This window comes from Pinus tabuliformis, chromosome 2_2, assembly GCF_031772625.1.
Source record: "Pinus tabuliformis cultivar Carrire ecotype Pingquan chromosome 2_2, CPIR1, whole genome shotgun sequence".
NCBI classification, from domain to species: Eukaryota; Viridiplantae; Streptophyta; class Pinopsida; order Pinales; family Pinaceae; genus Pinus; species Pinus tabuliformis.
In genome coordinates, this window is record NC_142300.1 from 332501620 (window position 1) to 332514798 (window position 13179).

The 13179-nt window shown below is 30.5% G+C and overlaps 1 pseudogene; it reads left to right on the forward strand.

The window, feature by feature from the left end:
- Positions 1–7192: 7192 nt before the first annotated feature.
- Positions 7193–8426, forward strand: LOC149192630 (uncharacterized; annotated as a pseudogene).
- Positions 8427–13179: the final 4753 nt, after the last annotated feature.

A 13179-nucleotide genomic window follows, 5' to 3' on the forward strand; every position in this document is an offset into this window, starting at 1 on the left:
ACTATTAATTAATTAGTGTATCTCTATTCTAATATCCCAAATAACAAGTCAAAAACATATAAAAATGAAAAGCAAAAACATATAACAATCCATAGATATTATATTTTTGTGCACTGCAAAAACTAAAAAAATCATAATTATAAAATAATATATTTAATAAATACAATATAATTATTTCAAAAACATTAATAAATATAATTATTTATTAAAATATTAATGAAGGTAAGAGTTGGAACTCACAATTATTTTTCACCTCTTCATATTCTTGAAAGGAAATTTAAAAGAGGATATATATCAAATATATTATTTTGTATATTTTTTTCAAAATGTTTTGACGTTTGTCGACTTGAAAATCTGTTTATTGTTTTCAAAAAATTTTAATATGTAGTGCATTTGGATGATGTATGAGAGTAAGTGACTCAATGATATGAAATGAAAGGTGATGTAATGCATTTCAATGATATAAGAATAAATGATTAATTTCTAGAAGGTAAGGTGAATGTGTATTTTTATAAATATATATTTTTAAATGGCCAGTAATGTATGTTTTTATGTATTTCTATAAATATATATATTTTTATTATATTAATTAATATTTTATATTATTGTTAAATAATATATTTTATATAAATAAAATTATCAAATAATATATATTTATGATCATCTTTATTTATATTAAAATCATTTTATTATTATTATTTAATTAAACAAAGTAATAAAAATTTATATTTTGTTTTATTAAAAAATTATCATATATAATGTTTTTCAATCAGATAGGAATAAGAATAAACGATTAATTTCTAAAAAGTGGATTACAATGTGTTTTCATAAGTCCCTTCTCTGCCACTATCTGGGATTCAGTGAGAGTGTCTATGGATATAAATTTTCAATGGAATGGTGAATCTTACAATGCAGCGTGGAAACACTGGTGGTTTTTTGTATAACCAAAAAAACTCAGAGCTCTGCCTTTATTGCTATCATGGGGTATATGGTTAGCCTGAAATGTAGTTGTATTCTAGAATCTATCTACGGTGTTGAATAAGGTGGTTGCATACGCACTGGCCATTGATGATTTAATTTAAAATTCAGAATCTATATCTCGCCCACGCACAATATCTGAAGAAGCCATTGATTTCTCACTTGTGGAGATTTTTTCAATGGGTCTACTTCTTTTGATGGAAGTTGTGGGGGGAAAAGTAGTACTTCATTTGTCTCAAAACCACTCCTTCAAGATGAAAACCAGTCTAGGACAGGGAACAAATTATTATGCAGAGATTATGAGCCTAAAACAATTATTTTTTTTGCAATTGAGAAGGGCATTCATCAAATTCAAAATTTTGGAGATTCATAAATTGTTGTAAATTGGTTTTCAAACACCTCTAGATGTCATATATTCTCACTAAACCCTATCATGGAAGAGATTTTTCTATTAAAGAAATCATTTGATGTCATATATGTATGTCACGTTTAGTAATATGCCATTATAATTTTCTAGTTAGGCTACACCGACATTAAATGAAGGACTATACCCTTTCACTCTAAAAAATATGGCAACATTGGGGGGGGGGGGGAGGGGGGGGAGGAATTCAACAATGAGGATGGGAGAGAAACCACTCAGGAAACTAGGCGAGATTCCAGGAACATGGTGGGCAAAGACCACTAGGGCTTCACTAACAAAGCAATACAGTATCATGTGCGTTCATATTGGGGAATAAAAAATGAGGAAAAAATGAAATAATATATTGAGCATATAATAGAGCGTAAATTATTTATTTATTTATTATTTTATTTTTTTATAGCAATATGTGTATTATAAGGTATTATTTATAAAATACATTGGCAATGTGGAGGCAAAAAACAAGTGGGCTAGAGAAATAGAGGTTTAGGAGTATTGTGGCAGTATCGAGAGTGGGAGGGAGAAAGAATAAATATGGTAATATTAGGTCCATAGTAGCCTAATGTTCAAATCGATGGCCCTAGTATTGAAATGCAATTCATGGTAATGTTAAAATCTTAAAGTAAAAGTGAAATGTCACTTTTACTTACATTTTTAGCATTACCATGAAATGACTCAGGATGTTTGAGAGTGGTTCTAACCTCATTAGATTTCATATGGAGAAAGTAGAATTTTAGATCTCACTCAAAATCCACAAGACTTATTAGTTTTTCAGGATTTCAGGATTGGGGGGATTGCAATGTTTCCATTGGATTTTGTCATGTGCTAAGGTATGTAAATTTTATTTAATCAAGAGAACCAAGTCCTCTATATACCTTGATGTTAATGACATTGGTTGTTAAACTCGTCTATCATGACCCTACTAAAAATTTACTTGTCACTCAAACAAAATCTTGACTTCAGGCTACATTATTTCTATATTATTTTAATGGTTATAGGGTGATATTAATGACAAACCTAACTCTATGGATCGGACGATAGGATTTGGTATTTGATATATAAGGGTAGGGATACTGATGCAATTATAAATAATAAAAGAAGGTAAATGATCCAGATGCAGTTATATGAAGATATCTTCTATTTATTTATGAACCTGATCAGTAGCTATCGTGATCAGCTTGAGTGGTACTCTACTGCTAATGGATCCAATAGCCAAGAACAAATGCATATCGGAAATGAAAACACCTACCCCTGCACATTGGTGGTTAAACTAGTTGGGAGTCAAACCCAGACCTTGTCATTTCTTTCTTAATGAAACATGAATATTTATACTCCCACCATAGACAATGACTTTGATGATATGTAAGTATTTGTAGTAGCATGAATTTTTTGGATGTTAGATGACATCTAAAGCCTATCTGTTGATGTACTTTTGGTTAAGAGATGGATTTCACTCAATGTTATTTTGGTTATGTGCACCCTTACATGCTATATAAATGAGAACTTGTAATTCATGGACCTGTGGCTGATGAAGATTATAACTATTAGATGAATGTTGATACATGGTTTAATCCATGTTTTTATGTGTTTTTTTTTTATCACAAATTCATCAGTCTACATGCTTTTGTTGACATATATGCATCAAAATATATATTATATAAAATTCACTCCTAAAATCGCTCCCAACCTGGGAGATTTTGAAAATGTCATTGCTCACTCCCACTTCCACTCCTACTTCCCGCTTCCTGCTTCTGCTCCCGCTCCCAAGCAACCTTACTCTAGAATAGACATGCATCACATTACTAATACCTATATGATCTATGTCTAATGTGTGTGTTAAGAGTTTTTACCTATTTCTTAGCTAGTGGACCTCCCAATGATGGGGCAGTAGAGAAGACAACAGATATGGCACCTTCACCCTTTCATTACATCAGTGATGAACAGGTTGAATGAAAGTGAAGGAGACAATGATACCGACTATTGCTTCATGGAAAGAACATGCATGCCGTAAGAGATATTGAGATAGACTATTGTTTGGAAGACGGTGTATGAATGCTAAGGGAGCACATGTCACACCTTCATTTCGTTCCAGTTTAGATGTTGTTTCAAATTTAGAGATTTCAGTTTTGGATAGAGTTTTTATATTATTAGAGCTTTTCTTTTGTTATTTTTAGCGTGCATGATCTATTCTTACTAAGAGGGTATAGATCCTCAATCAATTAGAATACTTATACATGAGAAATTCCCATCTTAGGTAGCAGACACATATCTCAAGGAAGGGATGCATGCTTGCATGGTCTAGTTCATCTTTTGATGGAGACACACTTACTTGGCACTCTTATCATGCAACTATGGTGCACTAGGTGATCATGTTAGGGCTATGATTTGACAAAGTACAACCAGATATGATTTATGTCTCTGTTTTCATTGTACTTTCTCTCCTCTTCCTATTTTGTAAGTGAGATGAAATGTGCACCATTGTGTTGGTTATCGAGGTTTTGTTTTAACTGTTGTAGCGTATCTTTTTTAGTATTCAATAGAAAATAGATGCAATTGAGAATTCAAATCTATGTATTCCACAATATGTATTTGTAAATCAACCAACTTATATCTGCCTCTTTTTTATTGAAACTTTCAAGTTTTCAGTTGCCTAGTATTTAGGTTATTCTTTCTAGGTGTAAAATTTTCTTACCATTGTTAATAAATAAATAAATAAACACAGACACATATATAATTTAATGGAAAAATGGATACCTATAATATCTAGTGAAAGTAGGGGCTTTTTAAATTGGGAAGATGCATTGGGTTTGTATTGGTAGGGGGTTAAATAAAGTGATTTTTAGAAGTATTTTCCAATATGTAGTCAAATTAAGGGTATTGTTTAGTATGCCACGAACGCACATGTTGTGCTTGAGGTTCATTGAGTGAAGCCCTTGTGGCGAAGACATGAGCTGAAGGAAGCGACGAAGGAGAACACTAGAGTCAAACTACGACCAAGGTTTTTCGATGCTTCCGACAGGTATATCATAAGTTTTCCAAGGGGCCTTGGCTTCTTGCCTTGGGAAGGGAGGCCCCTTAAATTTGCCTCGAGGGAAAACCATTCACAACGAATGGATGCAAGAGGGCATGTTGAGCCCCAACCCATATATGTCACCTATCTTAAATATATATATATATATATATATATATATATATATATATATATATATATATATATATATATATATGTAATTTTTCTCTCTATGTAAAGTTAATAAATATTTTTAGAAAGTATAAAAAATACATGTTGTGTTTTTTGTAACTTATTTATTTTTCTTTAAAATTGATATAAAATTATTTTATTTTATATGGATATTGATATATTCTATATATGGGTGAGAGTGAAAGTTAAGTATTTTAATTCATCTCATTCATGTTGGGTTGTAATATCATCAACGAATTAAAGGGAGTATGGATATTTAATAATGATTTTAATTAATTAATATTTTAGTTTTATTTTAAAAAGGACATGTGTCAACTCAGGTTAAGCACGAAAGGAATTATACATGGAGTTGTCTTTAGTGCAAATTTTTGAACTTTCTAGTGCCGGAATCCGGTGGAAAATTCTGAGGTGAAATTTTTATCAATGTTTTAGATTATTATTATTATTATCATCTAATTTTAAGGTTACGGTCAAGCAAGACACCAAATTGGTGTATGATACCCCCTTGCTTATGGGACAAGGGGCCCACCTCCGTTGCGATTTGACTTCTAAGACTACTAAGGCATACATACTCTACCCTCCTCAAGTTTTGAACCTGTGACCTCTCAGGAGGAAACACATGCTTTTAACCATTAGGCCCACTGAAGTTGTAAAAAATCAATGGTTTTGATTACAATATGCCAAATTCCTTCACATTTATTATCAAGGTTGTTGTTTTCCATAAAAGCCAGCCTAGGGTCATTTTAATCACGACTCTATCAAACATTAGATCAAGTTTGTTTTCACTCTAAAAGAGATTTGCAACTCAAGAGATTTGATGTCTCTATGCGCTTGATATTTATTATAATTATAGTTATAAATACAATTATTAATTTTATTATATTATATTTTCACTTTTATGTAATTCGAATCAAAATATTATTATTATTTTATTTGAGCAAGTCAAAATGTTACAACATCTCTTCCATATTTCGCTAGAGAACACTTTTTGATGAAACTAATAAACTTCACCAAAGACTTCACATTGCCCAAAAATATATATATTTAATTTAATGTGATCAAAATATATATTTTCCATTAAAATCAGTAATTTTCATGACATCACATCAAAATTCTTCACATTTCTTCACAGATAACTAATATATACAATACTATAAGGCCATTAATATACGGAACATAATTTAAGCAAATACATTTTCCAACCCCCAAGTAATTTTAATAACCTTATAACATTAAGTGCCTTCACATTTTTTGAAAAATGATTTCTGTTTGATGTAACCCATACCAACAATCACATAAATGGGCTTCACATTTCTGCACGAGGCAGATTAAGAGGGTAAATAGACCGCCAAAAAATAGGGTACCGGGGAAGAATACGATACTCCAAAGACGAAAGAGGCATGTGAAAGATTGTCGGACTTATTGCTCATTCAGAATTGGGTACATGGTGTTTACGTCTAATCACACTTTTATCCACTATCGGTCAGTGCTTCTTTCAATGTGGGTATATTCTGTCTGGACTAGGTCAGAAAATATCTTAACTAAAATCTTTCACAACAAAATTTCATAATTATTTTTTAAAAAACATTTCAATTAATTTCATAATTATTTAAAAAAAAAACATTTTAGTTTATTAATTAAAAAACATTTCAATTTATCTTTTAATGCAAAGGACGAATGCGGATGTATATTACGTTTCATTGGATGTGACTATATGGGGTATTTACGGTCAAATTTATCTGTCTCATTGGATGTGATTATATGGGGTATTTACGGTCAAATTTATCTAAAATCTGGTAGGAATTTATTGAAATCACAAACTTGATGGGTAATCCTGCAATGGAAGTGTCTTAGAAGTTTGCTAGGGTGCTGAATCCATATATACAGTAAAAAAAACTAGTTTAAATAACACAAATCAAGATTTCACCTAAATTTTTTTCCACCAAATTCCCATACCTGAAAATCCAAAAAATCACACTAAAAACAACTCCCATAAAATATCACAACTAAATCTTCCACTATAATTCCATTTATAAAAACATGTGTCAACTTGAAAATCATGGACTAGATAGATCATGAAATCACACTAAATAGGTGCAGTCTTTGATGTTTTGGTTTTTTTAAATGTATTTACGGATATGACTTTAATTACAAGTGTAATTTTTAATTTATTTAAAAATAAGTTAAAAAATAATCATATAATATACATATACATATACATGTACGTTATAAATATGTCATTTTAAAATAACGATTGGTTGTGAATTTAATTTATGAAGTGTATCCAAAAAATCTAGACGTTTAGATAGCTTACATAACCGTGTCTGCGCACCAATTTGACGTACTCACAATCAGCCCCTTTTACAATGTCTCATAAATATGGAAAGGAAGTGATTGCTTCGCCAATTTCCAATGGATACCTTTTCTTATGGCGAGCAATATTTCCTATGTTATTGGGTATTCAATGCGGTTTAAGAGTACTATGATGGGGTCAGCAATCGCTTAGAAACTTCACCATACATGCATGGGCATGTAACGGGACAACTCTCGGACCGGGAAAGGACTCCAGCGTCACCGGAAAATACTGACGCCACATGCAGGAACTCCAATGTCAGACGAAGTGGATGGGCCGGACAAATTGGGCACGCGCCGAACAGTGGATCGATTTGAAATTTGAATTTCTCTGCATTCATTGTGAAAATTTACAATGTATCTGCTTTTCTCATTCTCGTTCTCATTCTCAGACAGAGGGCACCAGAAAAAGCAAAACGATTCATCTGTAGCTGCTCTATGCCTTGGTCCTCATACTGTTCACATATATTTTTCTTGATATTTATGTGAACCACATGCACATATTTGGCTTTCTTGGCATTGAGTTTTGCATTTCTGCGGCTTGCAAACGCCCAGGCTTAACTGCGCAAGTGTTTAAGCATAATGAATGGGAAGCCATGGCCAAAAACAGCAGCGAGTTGTGCGGGACGAGAGAAGGATTCTTGGACAAAGATGAAGATCAGGTTGAGAATCCATGGCGTCAGATGATGTGGATAGGAGGCACCTGCCTGCCCTCTAAAAGGTCATCTCACTGAGAAGCTCGACGATCGCAACAATTTCCGCAGAGGTTTCGCCCTCCGATTTTCCAACGATGTGCAGGACAAAACGCACATCTTGCCGTGGCTTCTGCCTTCCAAGGCGATCGATCTCCATCGCAGACAGCGACGGGTTCTGCTGGATCTGGGTGCTAATGCATTCAGCACCAGCCTAGCCTGGTTTCTTCGCATGTACCCCTTCGATTTCATCAACATTCACGCCTTCGAAGTCGATTCCAAGCTCCTGCAAAAGCCGAGCCCGCTTGGTTTTGACGAAGAGAGTAACGTGGCACAGACGAATCCCTCCTCCCTCACTGTAAAGGCCACTCCCCAACCTCCGCACCAGCTGCACTACAGCTTTGTGTCAGACTGAGATGATAAAGCCAGCAATGTCATAAATATAATGAGGTTTATGAAAGGGGAGCTGCAATTGAAAGCGACTGATACAGTGGTTGTAAAGATGGACATCGAGGGAAGCGAGTGGCCGATTCTGAGGCGATGGCTCAGCGATCTAGAGATGCCTCTCATTGTGGACGAGCTCTTTGTGGAGGTTCACTACAATCACCCATCCATGTGGAACTACCACTGGTTCAGATTTGGTAAGATCACCAGGCAAAATGCGAAAAAGCTTCTTGCAGATCTCAGATGGCATGGCTTCTACGCCCACTTTTGGCCCTAATTCATTAACCTACCTCACGCCCTCCTTTCACGTTCACCGCTGGCGCTCTCTTTCCACTGACCATCTGCCATCTCTGATCATCAAAAGAAAGGAACAAGACATAATCACATGGAATTACTGGCCTATTTTATTCTTGGAGGGATCTTATTTCGCTTTCTCTTTCGCTTTTATTTATATTTTTGCAGTTAGACATAGGTTGACAATCATGCTAGAAAAGTGTTGGGCGTTTTGAATTGATAGAGCCAGTCTGCTTTTTATGATACTTTGTAAAGTAGAAAGTATGGGTAAGTTTGATTTAAGAAATATTTCAATGTCAACTACTTATAAATTATATAAAACAAGTGAAAATAAAAAATATTATAATTAAAACAATTTTTTTAGTGTGTTTCCCAAAACCAACCTCGATCCATTTAACTATGGATCTATCAATACTAGTCCAAAGGAATAAAATATCTAAAGGTGCAAAATTTTCCTTGAATTTTACATTAAAAAATGTTTGCATTTTGAGATATTTGATCCCTCTCAATCCTTGGTTTATATATATATATATATATATATGGGGAGAGAGATTAGATCATATCGACTAGATTTTTATATGTACTGACATTTTAATGTGGAGATTGAGAGTCATAAATAAAATATTTTAATGTGAACTACTTATATATTATATAAAACAAGTGGAAAAAAAAAAACGTATAGCTAAAATATTTGATTCGAGTGTTGGTCAAAACTAGCATAGATTCATCTTAACACTGGTATATATTATATAAGACAAGTGAACAAAAATAATTTTTTTAAGTTAAAAATTTACTATTGTGTTGCTCAATATTAGCATAGATTCATCATAATTCTAGATCTACCAAGAGCTTAGAGGAATCAAAACTCCATATGTAAACCTTTACTCAAGTTTTACACTTAGAATGAGATTTGCAATTTGACAGATTTGATTCCTCTATGTGCTTGGTAAATCTGGATTCAAAATAGTTCTATCCTAATTTAAATATGAAATTTATAATTTTGTTCATCTATTTTTATATACCCTAAAATAATTGTAGTATCACTTTATTTCTTTAATATATACTAAGTTTATTTAAATATTTTATTTTGGTTATTTACATTTCTTCATTTATCCTATAAAAATGCTTCACCAAAACATTATCACATATTGATTATTTTACTTTTATTTATTTATGATAATTATAAGTAAAATATTTTTATGTTCATATTAAAAACATAATTATATATATAGAGAAAAAAATAATTTAAATTAAAATATTTCTTATATTTTTATTTTTTATTAGTCTATATATATAACCTTATGGATATATGTTTTCTATTTCCAAATATGTGGCATTTATTCACATTTTAAAGTAGAGAATATGAAACATAAATAATTTAATGTCAAAAATTTATAGTTAAAATAGTTTATCAATATAAATCTATAGATTTACAAATAGTCAAGAGAAATCAAACCTCTATAAGTGCAAACCTTTCCTCAAATTTTTCATTTAAAAATCATTTGCATCTCAAAATATTTGATTATTTAATCATTTATGGGTAAATGAATCTACTGGTTGCATCACAATGAAACTCAATTATTTTTAAATTTTCAAAACTTTATATTACGGTATGCTATTAAACACAATATTACAAAAATTTATTTATTTTAGAAGTGTTTTGGGAAAAGGGATATTGAGTTTATATTAAGCATTTTGTAAAAAAAAGTTAATTTGGTATAATTCTTTTTTTTTTCTGGTTTTTGAAAGATAGTGAAAAAAGAGCAAGGTGGGTTGGTTGGTTTTGTTTGTAGCATTATTAAGTTTGAAGTTTGGAGGTGATGGTTTAAAAAATACTAGGATTTTGAAGTTTATGAAATGAAAAAATTACAATTGCCACATGTATACATCACTATTAGTGCATACACTAATTTTATAATGAACAAACCATATTTCAAATTAAATTATTAAATAAGATTTTTTTATTTTTATTATAAGAGTAATATTGTTAAAATCTCAAATCATATTTGGTGATTATCATTCCCATTTCTTTTAAAATATGCATTTAATATATTATTAAATTTTATCATATTTATTATATTCTTAATTTTAGTCTTAAAATTTATGCATTCAATTTTATATATATTTTAATTATGATATTTATAAAATTTAAATTGTATTTATTTCTTAATAAATTTTTAAAATAATAATTTAAATTGATTTAAAAAATGAATTTATTGTATAAATTACGATAACAATTAGATATACATAGAGAGAGAAATGATCATCAAATTTTAGAAGAAAAATAAAAATAAATTATTTCATTTTTATCTAAATATTGATATTTTATATTAATTAGCTTAGTCATATAAATTAAATGATAGATGAATTCCAATCCGCTTAAGATATTAATGCAACCAAAGAAAAAAGTTGTGGAAATAAGGTTGGCAAGGACCAAAATCTTAGGATTGGACGTTAATCAACTACGTGGAAAAAAAACTAACCTTTTAATAAGTAAATCATTAGAGATCCTAATTTATAAAACACAAGTAATTTAATAAAGTTAATCAGATAGTTTCATTAAATTGTAAGGATAAAGATAATTATTTTTAATTAAATCTTAAATATACACTTAATATTTATATATATAAAAAAAAAAATCTCACACCCTTATTCAATATAAATACACTTATATCTAACAACTTTTTTTTCAATATTAATATACTTATAGACATAAATAAAATTATTAAAAATAAACTTACAACATTAAATATAATCTAAAAATAGAAAACAAAACTCCACAATATTACCAATTATAATATTTTATTCCAATTATAATTTTACAATAATTACCTACCATATTTTTAAATTTTTATTTATTTTTCTTTTATAATAATCACAGTTTTTTCTTTTTAATTTTGATACTTTATTTAATATTTTAAAAAATTGTTTTAATTATTTTATGCAAATTGCAATATTGCCCTAAACTTAAAATTTCATGTTCATATTAACATTTTCATTCATTTTATAATATTTATGGACATTATTTATATGTAAATCAAAATACTATACATATGTAAATCAAAATACTATACAGTATCGTTTTTTAGTACGAAAAAAACCAACCTTATATATTAGTAACTCAGAAATATGAATATAAATTTATTAAATATTTGTTTCAAAATAGGTATAATTTTTTTATAAGGTTAAATTTTATAAATAAAAATTTTTGGGAATTTTTTTTATTATAAATTAATGAAAATATAAAATAAATATAAATATATAATCAATTTTTAGTTTCATATGGGAGATCGTGAAAACTTACCTAAAAAATTATAATGCTATCACACATGTATCCCATATTTATAAAACCAACCAAAAGATCTCATATTTATGAAACCGACCAAATTGTCAACTCCCTTATATAAATATATATTATTAAATAAAAAAATTCTAAAATCAATATCTTCTTGATATTTCCATCGGCAAAGAATCATGTCAAACCTATATTTATATGATGTCTTTGAACTTATTTATACAATCCCTTTTAACACATTATTATTAATTTAAAAAATCAATATTTTTTTATTTAATTTTTCTACCCGAATGTAATATTAAAAAAAATTGATTAGAATGTAAACAAATTATTATTAACCAATTTTTTTACCAGCGGAAAAGAAACTATATTTTTCTCTCAGGAGTATTTATATGAGAATATTTGATTATGCTTAAACACTTGCGCAGTTAAGCCTGGGCGTTTGCAAGCCGCAGAAATGCAAAACTCAATGCCAAGAAAGCCAAATATGTGCATGTGGTTCACATAAATATCAAGAAAAATATATGTGAACAGTATGAGGACCAAGGCATAGAGCAGCTACAGATGAATCGTTTTGCTTTTTCTGGTGCCCTCTGTCTGAGAATGAGAACGAGAATGAGAAAAGCAGATACATTGTAATTTTCACAATGAATGCAGAGAAATTCAAATTTCAAATCGATCCACTGTTCGGCGCGCGTCCAATTTGTCCCGCCCATCCACTTCGTTTGACATTGGAGGTCCTGCATGTGGCGTCAGTGTTTTCCGGTGACGCTGGAGTCCTTTCCCGACCCGAGAGTTGTCCCGTTACATGCCTATGCATGTATGGTGAAATTTCTAAGCGATTGCTGGCCCCATCATAGTACTCTTAAAAGGTGTACTATAAGGCATTAAAATCCCTATAGCATGGGATTTATGGCTTGCCTTTTCTTATTATCTGAAGAGCAGTCCGGTCAGGTATACTTACTTCTCCATAATTTGTTTGGGATGAATGATTGTGTCTCACATTTTAGAAGGACGCATGATTTAAGAGCAGTCTAATTACGTTTAATTAAATCTATATAATTTTGTTTACATTATGAGTAATTAGACTGCTCATAGAATTACTTTTTTATCATTTTGTTCGCATATAATTATGAGTAATTAGACTGCTCATAGAATTTCTTTTTTATCATTTTGTTCGCATATAATTATGAGTAATTAGACTGCTCTTAAATCACGCGTCCTTCTAGAAATTATGGAGAAGTAAGTATACCTGATCGGACTGCTTTTCGGATAATCCATTGAAAATTGGCGAAGCAATCACTTCCTTTCCATATCATCTAATATTTCCCTTCCATATTTATGACACATTGTAAAGCCTGCTGAAAGTGAGTACGTTCCATTGGTGCGCAGCGCTTAGCTTCACACGATTATGCAAGATTTTTTTGGATAGAGATGGAGTAGTTTATAATGCGATTTTTTTGGAGATGGATGTGACATTGCTATGGATGATGGCTCATGGCAA